Raw genomic sequence first — 17,416 nt, 5'->3', positions numbered from 1 at the left:
ATGTCTTAAATCACTAGGATAACCTGTACAAGTCTTATTTTTAGAGTTGTCCTCTTTAAGTCTTATTCAAGTTTAATAATAAAATTACATTGTTCTCCAGTTTCCCCACTTTTTTCCCACTATTTTTTTTTCATTCCCTCCATTTGTTTACCATCAAAACTGGAAGCATCACTTCGACTTTCTTCTCTCAATCCTGATTCACAGCTCTACAATCAATTGAAATCAAATAACAATTTCTAAATTATATCTCAACCTCTCACAACTCATCGCTGCCAGCTACTCAAACACATCAATTCAGGTTCATACTTGATTTTATTTTGTTTATCTTAGTGGATTTGCTTGAAACAATTTTCATTTTTGTTCTATATTTTGATTTGTTAATATGGTATTATCTTTTATCAGTTTGCTCGAATGGGTTTAGCTTTTCAAGCTTTCCTTCTAAATTGATGCTATTGGGTTACTGGTTCATTATTGTGTAGTTTTTTGTCCAAGGCTGTGTCCGAGTCCAGGTGAAGCAATGGTGTTAAGGAACTTGGGGTCAGTATATGTGGAATCAACAAAACCATGCACTTCTTGTCAATACTTCCTGTATTTTGTTTTTGCAGCAGATATTATTTTAAATATGGCTATCTCTTTAAATTAGCACTCTGAAGCTCCCTCAGTGGTCATTGTCTCCAACATTTTTAGCTTTGTAATCATTTGATCAAACAGATGATAGGGTGATTATTTTGTGGACTCCAGCATATATAAGATGCACTACAACAAAACAAGGTACAATATTACGACGGAACATAAAGCCGTCGTAAGTTCATTATTTTATTATTTTTCACTGAATTGAAAAAAATTTAATGTTCCGATTCTGAGTACGGTGTCGTTTTATATTCCAAACTTACGACGACACGTTTCGTCGTAAGTTCCTTATTTAAATTGATTTCCTAGATAAAACATCATTAAAAAGGGTCCGGATCTGAAGCCTGAGCCGTTTTTGTCTACGAACTTACGATGGATGGTATTCCTTCCATCGTAAGTTTACCAACCACATTTAATACCGGTAACATTTAAACTGCCCGTTGAGAGTTAATATATGTAAATCAACTTACGACGGACAGTCTGCCATCCATCGTAAGTTAGTCTGGATTAACAGGCAGTATCTTTCCCCTTTCCATAACATCCATTTTCCTTTCAAAACAACACACTTCTCTCAATATCTCAATGATTTCACACAAAATATGACATGACAACAACAATTATCACTTGAATCAATGTAAGTATATACTAAATCTTTACTTATTCTTCTATAATTTGATTATATGTGCATTGTTATGAATCATTCAAATATTTATTTGTGTGTATTTTTCTTTATGCGCATATTTAAATTGATAAGGATATTATTCATGCATATGTAGATGTCTTATGATAAAAGTTGGATCCCTAAACGAATAATACCCGATGGTTATGGATTTACAAATGAATATAATGAGGGGGTTAAATATTTCTTAGCATATGCACGAAGCAATTCTAAAAACCCGCATGATCCAAATCTTCTTATTAGATGTCCTTGCAATACATGTAGAAATCAATTACACCATCTCATTCCCGATGTCGAGTTCCACTTATTTGCAAACGGTTTTCTCGAGAGTTATACCATATGGTACTATCATGGCGAATCTAGTGGGTCGAGAAATGAACAAATGAATGAGCATGAAGATGTGTATGATGAATATGAGATGTTGAGGGATGCTTTTGGCCCGGATGCTTTGGCAGAGGAGAATAAAATTTCCGAGGACCCGAACGAGCAAGCAACTAAATTTTTGGACAATGTAAACAATGTTGGGGAGCCAATATATCCAGGCAATATCAAGTACACACAATTGAAATTTGTTTCGAGATTACTACATTGGAAGAGTCGTAACTAATGTAGTGATAAAGCCTTTGATGAGTTGCTCCTTTTACTTGGGGACGTGTTCCCAGTGGGGCATAAGCTCCCTTCCAATTATTATGCTGTCAAGAAGATGGTTAAGAAGCTGAATTTGGGATATGAAAAAATACGTGCATGTGAGAATGATTGTATGTTATTCTATGATGATGATAAAGGTTTGGAAAATTGTAAGTATTGTAACTTGAGTCGATACAAAGTTGCAACACATGCCGGCAACAATACCATTCCGAGGAAGGTATTAAGATATTTTAAAATCACACCTCGATTGCAGCGTTTGTACATGTCGACCCACACCGCTGAGCATATGAAATATCACAAGTACAGAACTGTGGATGAAGGGGTTCTTAGTCATCCTGCAGATGGAGAAGAATGGAAAGAATTTGACAAGAAGTATCCTGATTTTGCAGCAGAGTTTCGTAATGTCGGACTTGGTCTTGCAACTGATGGATTCCCCCCGTACAGTAATGCTACATCTACAGTCTACTCAGTGTGACCAGTTGTATTACTTGTGTACAACCTTCCACATACTATGTGTATGAAGGATCCATATATGTTCACGACACTGCTGGTACCTGAGCCGAATGATCTTGGAAAGAATTTAGATGTTTATCTTAGACCAGTGATTGATGAGCTGATTGATTTATGGAAGGTTAGTGTACACATATTTGAAGCTCCTTATTTCTTCAATTAAAAATATAGATTACTTTTTATTTACTTCAATTATTTAAATACGTGGCAGGTTGGTGTATGTACATTTGATGCTTTTGCAAAGACTAATTTTATGATGCGAGCAGCTTTGTTGTGGACTATCAGTGACTTTCCTGGATTGGGAATGGTTAATGGGTGGTCAACCCATGGAAAGATGGCTTGTCATGTGTGTTTGGGTGAAGTTAAAGCTAAGCAACTACCACATAGTAGGAAATCCAGTTTTTATGGATTGCATAAGGGGTTCTCAGATAAGCGCAGAAAAAGAAAGAAAGGTCTTGTCATTCATAACATGTGTGCAAGTATAATTTTTCCACAACCTGGGAAACCACACAGCAAGGAAAGGGCACATGGATTTGGTGATTCACACAATTGGACGCATGTCACTAGCTTTTTTGACAAGCCATATTTGGTGATTCACACAATTGTATTGATGTCATGCATACAGAAAAAATGTCTTGATAACATTTTCCATACTATTCTTGATAGTGTCAAAACAAAGGATATTATAAGATCAAGAATGGATTTGCAAGAAAGAGGTATCATCATGTCCGTGATTTATTTGGGTTTTATTTGGTCTCTCCTTCCGTGAGAGTTTGGTTTTTGTGTGTTCATTATGTCCGAGATTACATATCTGCGGGACTTTCATGGTGTTGATTCAGTGGTAAAAGTTTGCATGATGATGCATTTATGGTCAATTGCTCAAAAACAATATTGGGAGTATTACATCATGTACGTATCTCTTCAAAAAATCGCTTAGTTGCTTACCGAAGGAGGAAAGATTCAACGACGATATAATTATGCGTTTGTTCAATTTCGATTATATCTGTAGATGTCGTACGGTTTTTCACTATTGAATTATTTTCTTTTTTAAAAAAATAAATTTATAAATATCTAATTTTGAATTTTTTTTAACAAGACCTTCATATAACTTTTTTTTTTTTAACTCTAACGTGTTCTATTTCAATACAAACACTTTCTAACTCTGATCTGTTAGATGATAAATATCAATTTTCATACATATGACGATGAAATATGAAAATTTTGATTTAAAATTAATTAAATAATAATCGTCACAAATTAATAACAGAAAAAATTTATAAATAGATAATAAATTGTAAAAGTTAAATTTTCATGTGAACGTATAATTAGTTGGTTAATATAATTTAATTAAAATTCAACTCATTAATATTAAAATATTAATAAAATGATGTTAAAATTGAAATAATAAATTGCGAATTATATACTCACCCGCGCTTCGCACAGGTTAAATGCTAGTTTTTTTTTAAAATCCGTGGTAATTGTAAAATTTTAAAACCGTAAATAAAGGAGCTGCTGAGTGTCCAGTTACCCTTGCCAAAAGGTTGAATAATTTGACAAAAAGTTATTGGGTTTGGAACAAGTGAAAATAAGGCTCACACAACTACGAAGAAGACCCATAGCCCAGGCCCCAAAGAACGTTCATGGTTTATCCCGCAACCGCAAGTATCCCGATGTTATAAATTTATTTTGTTAAAAGAAAATAATGAAGAAATAAGTCCTACCAATGTTCCATTCGAATAAATATACAAATCTCATTACTCATTTATACACATAAATTTAATCCTTTTCGTGTTGTTGTAAATAGAAACGTTGGTCTTCCCGAAAAATTTTAAATGAATATTTCTTAGAGTTAATCGCAAATTTTATGATTAACAAATTTTGAGAAGTAGTTTTTAGAAAAAATCTGTTCTCATTTTAGATAACAATAATTTTCAATTTTGTGCTAAGCAATTATAAGTTTTAGTAAATATCAAAACTCATCATAATATCAATCTTACAAATTATATATAAGCTAGTGTAATTATTAAAAATAGGGTCCGGGAAAAGCTATTAACCATAGATGAGCTAATTTATTAGAAAGTTTTAGTTAGTCGCGGACCTAATAGGAATTTATAATCAAATTATAAATTTATAACTAATTTTCAATAACATTACTTAATTTTAAAATATATGATTGACCCTTAAAAATGTGTTAATTATTGTTATGACCAGATTTGGTCATCGTCTTACAAAAGGCGCGCCTTTGCGGGTATACACCGGAAGGCGCAGCTTCCAATAACAATGGGCTTGATTGAGTTGGTTAAATGTTGGACAAGGATGCGATACGCCTTGAGACGCGCCCAAAACAGGGTTTTAGGAGTATTTATAGGGCGCGCCCTTAGGGGTCGCGTCCGCATGGGTTGATATGATAAGACAAGGAAAGTGTATAAGGTGCTCTTAGGGGTCGCATCCGCATGAGTTGATATGATAAGACAAGGAAAGTGTATAAGGTGCGAGTTATGAGAGAGTGAGTGATGTCGTAATGACAACCCTTCCGAGTGATACGAAGATTAGTTAACAGGCTAATCTGGCAGTTACCGGGCTCATCCGGTAAGTACACGGGCTCATCCGGTGTGATCTACAATCCTCAATCATGTTATCTGCCAAGTTAACCCTTGTGTGGGCGCTTGAGGTGATCACGATTCTTAAAGGCCCTCCGGGGTGGCATAAAGAGTGGTCATATGTCTGGATCCTGTATTCAAGTAAGTTGCCCTCATCAGGGGATTGATGTGATAGTGCATCCTGAATCCTTGAATTTCTTACTTCTTGGTGAATATCCTCACTAGGAGGTAAGGGCACGTCCTTACACCTGAAGGAATGGTCACGGCTCTACCGAACGACTCTTCCATCATACGAAAAGTAGCGGTTGGTGTTTTCTCCCATGATTAGGGATAATACAGTATCCGTGATGTACTTCGACTAAGAGTCAGGTAGTCGGCCTCAAAGCTAATCCTAATTGGAGTAGGATTCTGAAGAGTTAGAAGTCTAAGAGATAAGTCATCGTCTTAAGGCTGATCTTATCCCTAGAAGACCTAAACCTGATCAAACTAGGTGTCCTCGTTTTATAGATTTCCGTATGGCTTGATCTCCTATAAATATAGGGGTATGTAGGCACATTAAGGGGGCATGTGTTGAGACTTGAGAGCACAAGGAGGCAACTCGAAACTCTAATCTCAGCCACCCCAAACACAAAACCACCACACTACGGTAGCAAAACTACCATCACAGATCTTGATTCCAGCCACGAACCTCATCTTTGTTAGTTACCAAATTCCTCCATCAATAATTATGAATAGAAGTTCTTTGGGTGATATCACATTAGTTGCACGTCGCCAACTTAAAATCTTTAACCTAATTCGAACAATCTACCATAAAAAATTATATAAAAAAATTGTTATAAATTCCAAAGTTTATTGAATTTTAATCATGAAAACTTAAAAAGTATTTGAAACCACTTACAATATTTACTCCCTCTTATGATATAGAAGGGGGTGTTTGGCCATAACTTAAAAGTCCGGCTTCTGAATTTTAGAAGGTAGAAGAATTTATTCGTATCGTTTGGGTAAAAAGTCAATAAATACTTATAAAAAATTGAGAATACTAGTTTTTGTTTTAACTTTTAAATTCAGCTTTACATTTCAACTTTTCCTAAATTATAATTATTAAAAAATATATCTAAAATGTTAAAATTGGTCACAATTGTTGTTTTATAAGTATGTGGATAAAATGTTTATGTATAATTTTGAATTTATTTAAAAGTTTAATTAGTTGAAAACAAACTATACTTGTAGTACAGTTCATCAATACCGATAAAAGTTGAATATCAACACCGATAAAAGTTGAATATAGTAAAAACTCTATAAATTAATAATGTCGGGACCGGAGAAATTTATTAATTTAGATAGTTATTAATTTATCGATAAATTAATAATTATTAATTTAAAGAGTTTTTAATCGATTATACTATATATTCCAAACAAAAAGGCATATTGTATATAAATTAATATACTAAACGAAAAGACAAATTAGTCTATGCCTCTTAGAGTGTAACTGAAGTGAATCTTGGGAATCAAAGTAAATTAGTAACTACTGTGTTCATGTGCGCTGAAAATCAATAATAACTTTTAAAGTACTGTACATAAAATGAAATGTAAATAAGAGAAATAGATGTGTTCACTGTATTCTTAAGACATATATAAATTACATAAATATGTTAGAATATTCAAACCATATGCTTCTCATCTAAGAGCTGTTGCGAGAAGTCTAAAAGGAAAACAGTCAACTATTAAATCATATTTCAATAGAGTGCAATATATTTTTTTGAGTTTATATGAATTATTAATTTATGATTTTCTTGAAACCGAAAATTATAAAAGGATCTCCTAAAAAATTATTATTTTATTATTTTATCGAGTTTTTCATTTTTTTTACATTAGCCCAAATCGGGACCGGACAAATTTATTATTTTAGTAAGTTTATTAATTTATCGAGTTTCTACCGTAACAAATAAATCGTCTATAAACATTCATATGCCGTACCGATAAGAATATATATATAAGTTATATCCTACTTTAAATTTAGTTAAACGTTATTATTTCTTTTGAATACGTATATTTAATGTCCTAATAACAATGATACAAAGCTAAATGATGAATCTCGACCAGGTTATTTTTCTCTTAGGATTCTTAACAGGATTAGCGGGTTAAAACCTACTTAGAAAAATATATTATTTAAATATTTGATTGAATTTTATTTTGACAAGTTGTGTAAATGAAAATTTTGAGTATGTTACACTGATAATTTACAATTAATGTTAGAATTACTGACCTGAAAATTAATATAAAATAATAGATTTTTAGGATTCCGGTAAAATTGATCGTATACATTCTTGGTGCACTTGTCGAATGGTACTAGACGTATATGGGCTTCATCAATCCTCTTTCCCAAAAAATAACAGCCCACTTTAATATCATATTTAAAAACACATCAATGCCATTATAACAATTAAATTGAACTTATGTACAAAATACCACTTAATCAGTATTTATACATTCAAATATATATTCAATAGAGCATGATTGAATAGCGCCAGTGGTGAGTTTAACCTCTGTTGGCTCATCTGAAAAATATTAGAGCAGATTTTAATTTGTAAGGCATATAAATCTGCATTGTCAAAAAAGAAAAATATATAATTAATATATTTTATTCTTAATTATATTTGACAAATACAAGTCAAATATAACATCTCCCACTTTGACTTATTTTGTCAAATATTCTAGTTGACTCCCACATTTATAAAGTCCATAATTCTAGTATAACAATTAAGTGGGAAAAAAATTAATAATTTTTCCAACCGCTTTACAAGTACTAGGTTTTAAATTCGTGCCGAGCACAAACGGTCCTATAGTTTAGAAATTTACAACAACCGACATTGACAATTCTAACAAACATTATAACAATATCAATATCAATATTTCTTAGACAAAGAGGACATAATTCAGTAATTCACGTACTAGTTTATTCAGACTTCTAAATCACATTATGCTACATGTATCCTTACGACCCGTGTGCATAGATTTATTCAATTGGCAGGAACCTTGATTTGGCATCTACTCGTTGTATTATCCTTACATTCTCCAACCTACATAAATAAATAATACTCGTCATTTCTCGGACAAAGGTAAACTTGAGATAAGCCATGACACAAGTTAAAAATAATCCTACGAGAAATATACGTGTTAGATGAGCTTCCACCAATGATTAACAAAGGTATAACATGTAACACCCAAGATTCTTCTAAAATAAACTAAAGTAATTAGTGGCAAGTGAGTATTGAAAACAATGTAGAAATTTAACCAATTAGGGTAGTGAATCTAATTAAAATATGATTATGATTATGTGATGATAATATAAGGTTAATGAATTGAAAGAAGCCAAGTGAACTACAAGTCAAATAAGTGAGTCAGTTAAATATTTAGAGAGAGAGATGAGTGAGAGTGTATATTTGATTCCAATTCCAAACCGCTAAGAAACAAAATAGCTTCCCAAAGTGACCAGTTACACACCAGCTTTTCTTTCTTTTCATCTTCTTCCGCCGCACAGGACGTACTCGGTACACTCTTGCGATATATAAATTGATTTCTATGCTTGTTTGTGATTTCTTGCTCTCACTCAAAATCACACAACTTTTTGTACATTTTTTAAAGTCGGTCCAAAGAATGAGTTATATATAATCCCTAGGCATGTCTTGGGTAAAAAGCCTGCCTACTTTTTGTGGATGCCAGGATTTCTGTTTATATATCATGGTCACTTGGGAAGGTTTATTGTATGCATGCAATTTATATTGGAATAGTTCATCACCAATAATAAAAAATTGATTTTTGATTATTCTCTGATTAATTTTTATAAAAACTTTTACTGAAATCCCGAATAATCATGAATTGATTGGTTAACTAACCAATTCTCAAATTTTACAACTAAATAAAATTTAATCATATCTATATTAACCCTCTAAGCCATTTAGAAGGGACATCAACCGGCTAAATTCAATCTTTGGGAAAAATACCTAAATCATCATCTAAAATCGATAACATTTTAAAAAATTAATTAGATCACCGTCTAGACCGACTTTTATAATATTAGTAATATTATATGAATTCGATAAATATATTGGGTTATACTTTAGTTAAGTGTTTATGTCAAAACTACGTCATTAGAAGAGGTATTGAACTATCATTTTCAAATCATGTGTCACCTCAGTAACAAAATAGTAAAAGGTAGTTGAATGTTGTAAAGATGAAATCTTTTGTCAACCTATTCGTCAATGAATTCTTCAGTCTCATATCTCTGGGTCAAAGCTAAGAAGAGATTGGATAGGTACCTAACTCAGGATACATTATTACACACACAACACAATGTAGATTATGCAGTAGCTTTAGTGTATGAGAAAAGGATATGAACTATAAAAAGATTGTACAAATAGACGATAGAAGATCTACTATTCACAAATGGATCTCAATGTTTGATACTCAGGATCGACTGGACAAATTCTAAGCACTTTTTGATGGACTTACAATTACTAGTATCATATTTGTCCTTCTGGACAGCAAAAAACAGCCTTTAGCTGCTGCCTCAATTTTACTTTGCAGATTTTATCTTACGGAGTCGTGTTCGTGAGTATTTAAATTTTTGAAGTAACAACAGTATTAAGGGACCGTTTGGATGAGTTTAAAATAAATGCTTCTTGCTTAAAATAAATAAATGGAGTAGAAGTTAGAAGTAAGTTAAGACTTATAAGTGATTAAAGTGTTTGGTAAAGAAGTAGAAGCTTTGAAACAAAAACTAGCATTCCTAGCTTTTTATAAGTACTTCTGGATTTTTTACACAAACGGTACGAAATAAGTGCTTCCAACTTATAAATCCTGAAGTCGGCTTTTAAGCCGTTGCCAAACAACCACTAAGCCTTATTTGAGAATTAGTTGTTGACGGATTGAATTAGATATTTTGACTAACTGATTGAAGTAAATGTTTTGACTAACGGATTGAATTAGCAGTTTTCTGTAAAACTGTTTGGTAGATAACTGATTAATTAGCTTTTTCTGACACAAACCAAAACCTCTTACCCAAAAAATCTTCAAAATAGTTTTTTCGAAATTAATTTTTGAGATACAAATCTCTATTTCAATCCGATAACTATCAAATACTAATATTAACAGATTTTAGTGATCAAACTACTAAAACACTACAAATCTTTGATTTCGTCCAAAATCTCTGACTACTGACCTGGCCTTAATTTTTGCTGTGCTGCAAAACTTATCATAGAACTTGAAGTTGTGGTCCATGTAATAAACTACAGAAGACAACAATGCACTACTATTTGCTAACCATATTGAAGAGTATGAATTAAGTACATTCAGTGACACTGTGGAAATTTGTTAAAGCTTCTTGTATTTGGTGTCATACACTAGATTCTGATGTCTCTTAGTACTGGTTAGCTACAACTACATTCTCGACTCAAATTTAATGCACCTAAATTATTTTAACGCAGATCTCATCGACTTTATATAAAACCAACAAAATTTAAACATCGCCAACACAAAAACAGAAAAATACAAAAATAAAAACAAATTGAGTCAAATCGTTTGATTATATTGGACCCATGGATTGTCCCCTTCCCCAGAAGAGCTCTAGGTTGTGAACAAAATATTTCTTTTCACCAACATGGAATGATTTTGTTTGCAACCCAAAAAGTGGTGCATGTATTTCTCTGCAATTGTTTAATCAATTTTTCAGTCAACAAAATATAGATTAAATCAATCAAATCAATTAAATATCTTTTTACTTGAAAAAAAAATCTGGACTTTCGGTAAGGGTAATATTGTGGGGGTTTGGGTGGGGCCTTTTAAGCCTCACTTCTGGACTTTTAAGTTAGAAGCACTTATTCGTGCAGTTTGTGTAAAAAGTCCATAAATACTTATAAAAAGTTAAGATTCATAACTTTTGTTTCATAACGTCTACTTTTTTTCCTAAACACTTTAATCACTTATAAGTCTCAACTAACTTCTAATTTCTGCTTCAATTTTTTACTTTAAACAAGAAGCACTTATTTTAAGCTCCCCCAAACATCCTCATCAGTGATTTTCCCATTCTACATTGCATGGGAGATTCAAGTTTGATTAGAAAAATAAACATACTAGTAATGGATTAATTGAAATTACACACCTAGAGGGGGGGGTGAATAGGTGTTATGGCTAATATGACCGATTTTTAATGTTACCGAATATTTATACTGTCACAGACAGCTTGCTGTTAATTATCAGAGTAAACAGTCAGCTAGCTAACAATGCAGATGCAATGCAAAACAGATATAATCAGTAAGCTAGCAACACAGAGAATTTTAGCCAGGTTCGACCCCTATCCCTAATGGTCTACGTCCTGGTCCCCTACCAACTGGTAAGAGATTATATTATTAATCAAATAATGTCAACGATTACAATGATTCAATAATATAACTCCCTTTATCCCTTGTTCCTGTTATCAGCTTGCTGAAACCCCTGAACCACGAACCAAAAGCTCTCCAAGACCTATACTTCCCAAGTATACTCTTCTAGCTAACTAGTCCCCTTGTTCCCTTGTTTCACAAGCTCGATACACAGCAACAAACCTTTACACTTTGAACAATACAATGTATGAGTGTAATACAACCGAAACTATGAACTCAATATAGATATATATTCAAATATAAGTACTAGAGCTCAAGTGAAGATTTTGCAATGAAAGTGTGTTGTATTTCAGAAGCTTGAAGTGTGTTCTCCTTAAAGAAAACGGAAACCACACTCAAGTTTATATACACAAAGTCCAACGGTCAATTTGCTAACAAATTCCCAACGATCTTGTTCCAACCGAACTCACGTATAATTTGTTCTCAATTTGAACGTTTAAACTTGTGAAGATTACTGAGTAAAAAGCGTAGGAACGTTGTAAACAAACTCAGTAAAACGTTTATGTATAAAACCATAATTTGAAATCAAATAGGAGTAGTTTTAGATAAGATCGAAATAGAGATAAACACTCCTACAAGTTAGGAAATCGTTTTTGTTTGAAATACTGATTTAAAACTGAGCTCTAATATTTATATAAGTCATATATAAATATTAAAGTCCTTACAAATCGATTCCTAATAAATCTCCTTGCTTTTCGACTTTGATTCTTATCCATTTGCTTTTCTGTTCTCGCTGTAAGCTAGCTGATAAGCCTGAATGATATCCTGTAAGCTTGCTGACAGTTGAACATAACACTGAAACTTATCAAGCTGTTAGCACATGCATATATTATTGATAGCTCGCTAACAAGCACAAGTTTTATGCTATTAGCTTGCTGGCAGTGTGATCATCAAAACACTGAGAGTATCAATCTCCCCCTTTTTGATGATTACACCATATTTAGGAAAAGTAATAATACTCCCCCTGAATACAGCAATCTAATATCATTAAACTTAACATATATAACAGTTCAGCACATGAATCAAGTATAACAAATATTTCATGCAAAGCAGTAGATATATCAAAACAAGTTATGCAAACACAATTACTAAACCAAGTACTTGCATAGATAATTCAAATAGAATCCTAAACCAGGATAAACCACCTGGCAACCAACAAATATCCAAAACAAACTTAACAAATTTAATCAGGATAAACCACCTGATATCCAACCAAATTCAAAAACAACTTAGTCTTAACATAGGGCCAATAAGTACTTAAGCAACAGATAAACACTTAAGCAACAAAGTTTTATTTTCCTAAATTTTCTCCCCCTTAATCATTAAAAAGAGAAAAAATTTAAGCCTCGTCATCGTCCACAGATTTCTCCTTCTCAGAATCTAGCTTCTTGGCAAGCTCCACAGCAATGCGATTCTGTTCCAGCATTAAATTCCCAGCAGCAGCTAACTCAGAATCAGTACCTGCAGCCTCCTTAAGAGCATCCATCGCCGTACGTGGTCTTGGACTGTCAGAAGCATCATCCGTAGAGGTGAAAGTGAACTTGACATCTGAAGACCCGCAAGACCCAAACATCCGCTTGCGTAACTCATACCCAAAACTCCCAGAACTACACTTCTCTGGAGAGTTTCCAGTCTTACCAGCAAACATAAATTCTTTCCAAAATTGAAACTCAGTAGCAATGTTATCCAGCTGTTCTGACAGCTGCTTTTGTCCATCCACCAAACGTTTGTGATTGTCACGAAGTTCATCCATAAACTCAAGAATATCCTTGGCAGGAATACCAAGATCAACAGAAGCAGAGGGAACTGGAGAAACTTGTGGAGTAGGAATAACCGGAACCTCCACAACCGACAACGAACCATCTTTCTCAACTTTCAAGTTGGACTGAGCTAAGCACTTAACATCTAGAAATTCTTTGGCAGCAACAGACTCAACACCATCAAAACTCACTCCATACCACTCAAAAATCCGAGTGAGGAGTAACCCATAAGGTAAACCAGCAGTGGTTTTCCCTTCGACAGCAGCAATCATATTGTTCAAAACTAAATCCCCCAAATCAAATTGTTTCCCAGCCAACAACATGGAAACCACAATAACATCTTGTGCAGATAGATTGGAACGAGTTCCCAACCTAGGACTCAAATTTTCAATAGAGACCCTAAAGACAGCATGTGCTAAAGGCAATATTTGAGTAGTAGAGGGAAAAGTATCTACTGGACCATCAACCCCAAACAACACATTAAACTGTTGTTTAACATCAAAATCATCAAACTGCTTAAAGCCACGCTTAGTGTAGATCGACACAGAAGATGGGGGTGTTTTCAGAATAGCATTCAGAAACAGAGACGACAAAGTGATTTTAGTGTTGTTCACATACGAAACATAATGACCTGATGTGGTGGACTGAAGATTGACATAAAACTCACGAACAAGAGTGGGATAACAAATCTTAGGCATGTCAATTAAGAAGGACTCAAAACCTAAATCAGTGAAAAGCTTAACTACACCACAGTTAAAGAAGGCTTTACCCGATAGAGGTTTCCCCAAGATGATCTTGCGATCGTCGAGACCCAGACCATCCGACTTCTCTTCAGCTGTCATACGAGCCTTCTTGCCCGATTTCTCCACCTTCGGAACCCCAGATTTCTCATCGCTGCTTTCAATATCAACCAAGTCAGGATCAATGTCGATATCATCTTCATCAATTAACCTCCGTTTAGTAACCGAACCAGAAGTGGATGTCTTCATCGATGCTCTAGTCTTCTTCTTCATAGCTACCCGAGCGCCGATTGTCGCAATGGTGAAGAGAAAGAGTCGATTTTTGAAGAAAGATAAAACCCTAGGGGGTTGTTGAGAGCTTTTAAAGAAGAAACTGTATAGACTCGGAGTTAGGATAGATTTTAAAAATCTTTTGATAATGATTTCGGGAGAGGATTTAGGGATTAAATCTTTAAAACTAATTTTGCGGAGAAACGACATAATATAGCAGATAAAATATACAAACAAATCTAAGTTAACTAATCTTATCAGATCTCCACTTAAATAGCAACTCCTAAAATTTGAATTTTAACCTATTCTTAAATTCACATAGATTATCACATAATCACGTAGAAAAATTCAACACATAAATTTAAGTAAATCAGCACATAACGGATAGTTTATTAATTAACCTAAACTGCAAATAAACCCTTGAACTGACCCGCATGCAAAAATAATTTAAAATATGTAAAGTACTAAGAGTAAGCTGATAGTACCCGGACCAAGCTTATTAGCTTGCTGACTGCACATCACACATACCCAATTCCCTTCTCAGCACAACATAACGTTCTTCAGGAAGAGGTTTTGTGAAGATGTCAGCTAGCTGATCTGCTGTAGCCACAAAAATCAGCTTGACAGCACCTTTTGCAACATTGTCTCTCAGAAAATGATGTCGAACATCAATATGCTTTGTCCTTGAATGATTGACTGGATTTTCTGAAATGTTGATTGTACTTGTGTTGTCACAAAAGATAGGAGTTTGCTTGCATTTGATTCCAAAGTCCTTCAATTGTTGTCTCATCCATAGCATTTGAGAGCAACAGCTACCAGCTGCTAAATACTCCCCCTCAGCCGTAGATAGAGCAACTGAAGTTTGCTTCTTGCTTAACCAAGAAACTAAGCTTTGACCCAAAAATGCACAAACACCACTTGTACTTTTTCTATCAGTTTGACTACCTGCATAATCTGCATCACTATACCCAACAAGATCAAAAGCATTTGTGATAGGATAGAATAAGCCCAAAGTAATAGTTCCACTTAAATATTTAAATATTCTTTTAACAGCTTGTAAGTGTGAATCCTTTGGTTTTGCTTGAAATCTAGCACAAACACAAACACTATACATAATATCAGGTCTAGAGGCTGTAAGATAAAGTAAACTACCAATCATACCTCTATACATTCGAATATCAACATCTTTACCATTTTCATCTGCTGTCAGCTTGCTGACAACGCTCATCGGTGTTGATTTCGCCTTGATATTCTCATATCCAAATCTTTTGAGTAGATTCTTGATATATTTGGATTGATGCACATAAATTCCTTCTGAAGTTTGCTTAATTTGGAGCCCCAAGAAATAATTGAGCTCTCCCATCATGCTCATGTCAAACTCACTATGCATGCACTTTGAAAACCACTTACACAAAGAATCATTAGTAGATCCAAATATAATATCATCCACATATATTTGAACAACTAATATATCTTGACCTTTAATAATGGTAAACAAAGTAGGATCAATTTTACCTCTAATAAAACCATTTTTGATCAAAAATTCACTTAACCTTTCATACCATGATCGAGGTGCTTGCCTTAATCCATATAGTGCCTTCTTGAGCTTGTAGACACGGTTGGGATATTTTTCATCCTCGAATCCTGGTGGTTGCTTGACATAGACTTCTTCCTTTAGATATCCATTTAAGAATGCACTTTTGACATCCATTTGATGTAGCTTGAACTTCTTGTAGCATGCAAATGATAACAGCATCCTAATAGATTCCAATCTTGCAACCGGAGCATATGTTTGATCAAAATCAATTCCTTCTTGTTGGTTGTATCCTTGTGCAACAAGTCTAGCTTTGTTTCGAGTGATAGTACCAAATTCATCAACTTTATTCTTGAATACCCATTTGGTTCCAACAATTGAAGCACCCTCTGGTGGATCAACAAGTTCCCAAACATCACATCTTTCGAATTGGTTGAGTTCTTCTTGCATTGCCATGATCCAATTTTCATCTTGTAAAGCTTCTTGAACATTCTTTGGTTCCTCTTGAGCTATGAAGGCAGCATAAGCACAAATGTTGGCTTGAGCTTTCCTTGTCTTGATTCCAGCTGATTTATCTCCAATGATCAACTGAGGAGGATGATTCTTTACTGTTCTAGTTGATTTTGGTAGATTATGTTGAGCTATGACCTCTTCATTCCTTGTAGTCTGCCTAGGAGGAGTCTGATCAACAACATTTTGGCTTGCTGATGAAGTTTGACCTCTGGATTCATCCAATGTAAGCTTAGACATCTTATCCAAAGTTTCCTCAAGAGATGGAGTGGATTCAGTAGCTTTATTGCCTTCTGAAGTTGTGACAGTTGACTTGTCAGCTTGCTGATTTCCAGTTCCCTTCACTGTCAGCTTGCTGCCAGTACCTGTACCTGCACATTCTTCCTCATCCCTTGCAAGATCATCAGTAGACTCTTGAAATGAAACATCAATAGACTCTTCAACAGTATGTTTACCAAGATTATATACTCTATAAGCACGACTTGTTAGAGAATAGCCCAAAAATATAGCCTCATAAGATTTAGAATCGAATTTACCATCCCTATCAATGGTTTTGAGCACGAAGCACTTAGATCCAAAAATCTTGAAATAGCTGATATTAGGCTTCTTTTTCCTTAGCAATTCATAAGGAGTCTTGTTGAGAATTGGCCTGATTAGCACTCTGTTAAGAACATAGCTTGCTGTGTTGACAGCTTCTGCCCAAAAGCTTCTTGGCAGCTTGCTCTCCTGCAGCAATGTCCTAGCTGTTTCTTGTAAGGACCTGTTCTTACGCTCTACAACTCCATTTTGCTGAGGTGTACGGGGTGCTGAGAACTCATGTGAGATTCCTCTTTCTTCACAATAAGTAATGAAGTCTTTTTGGAATTCCCCACCATGATCACTTCGAATACCTACAAGTCTTGTATCTAGTTTGTTCTCAAGCAACTTGATTAGTTTCTCAAATTCACTAAAAGCACAATCTTTAGTACGCAAGAATAATACCCAAGTGAATCTAGAATAATCATCAACAATAACAAAGGCATATTGTTTACCTCCAATACTCTTATAAGCTTCGGGACCAAAGAGATCCAAGTGAAGAAGCTCTAAAGGTTTAGA

Source organism: Daucus carota, chromosome 7, assembly GCF_001625215.2.
Source record: "Daucus carota subsp. sativus chromosome 7, DH1 v3.0, whole genome shotgun sequence".
NCBI classification, from domain to species: Eukaryota; Viridiplantae; Streptophyta; class Magnoliopsida; order Apiales; family Apiaceae; genus Daucus; species Daucus carota.
This window is presented reverse-complemented; position numbering follows the sequence as displayed.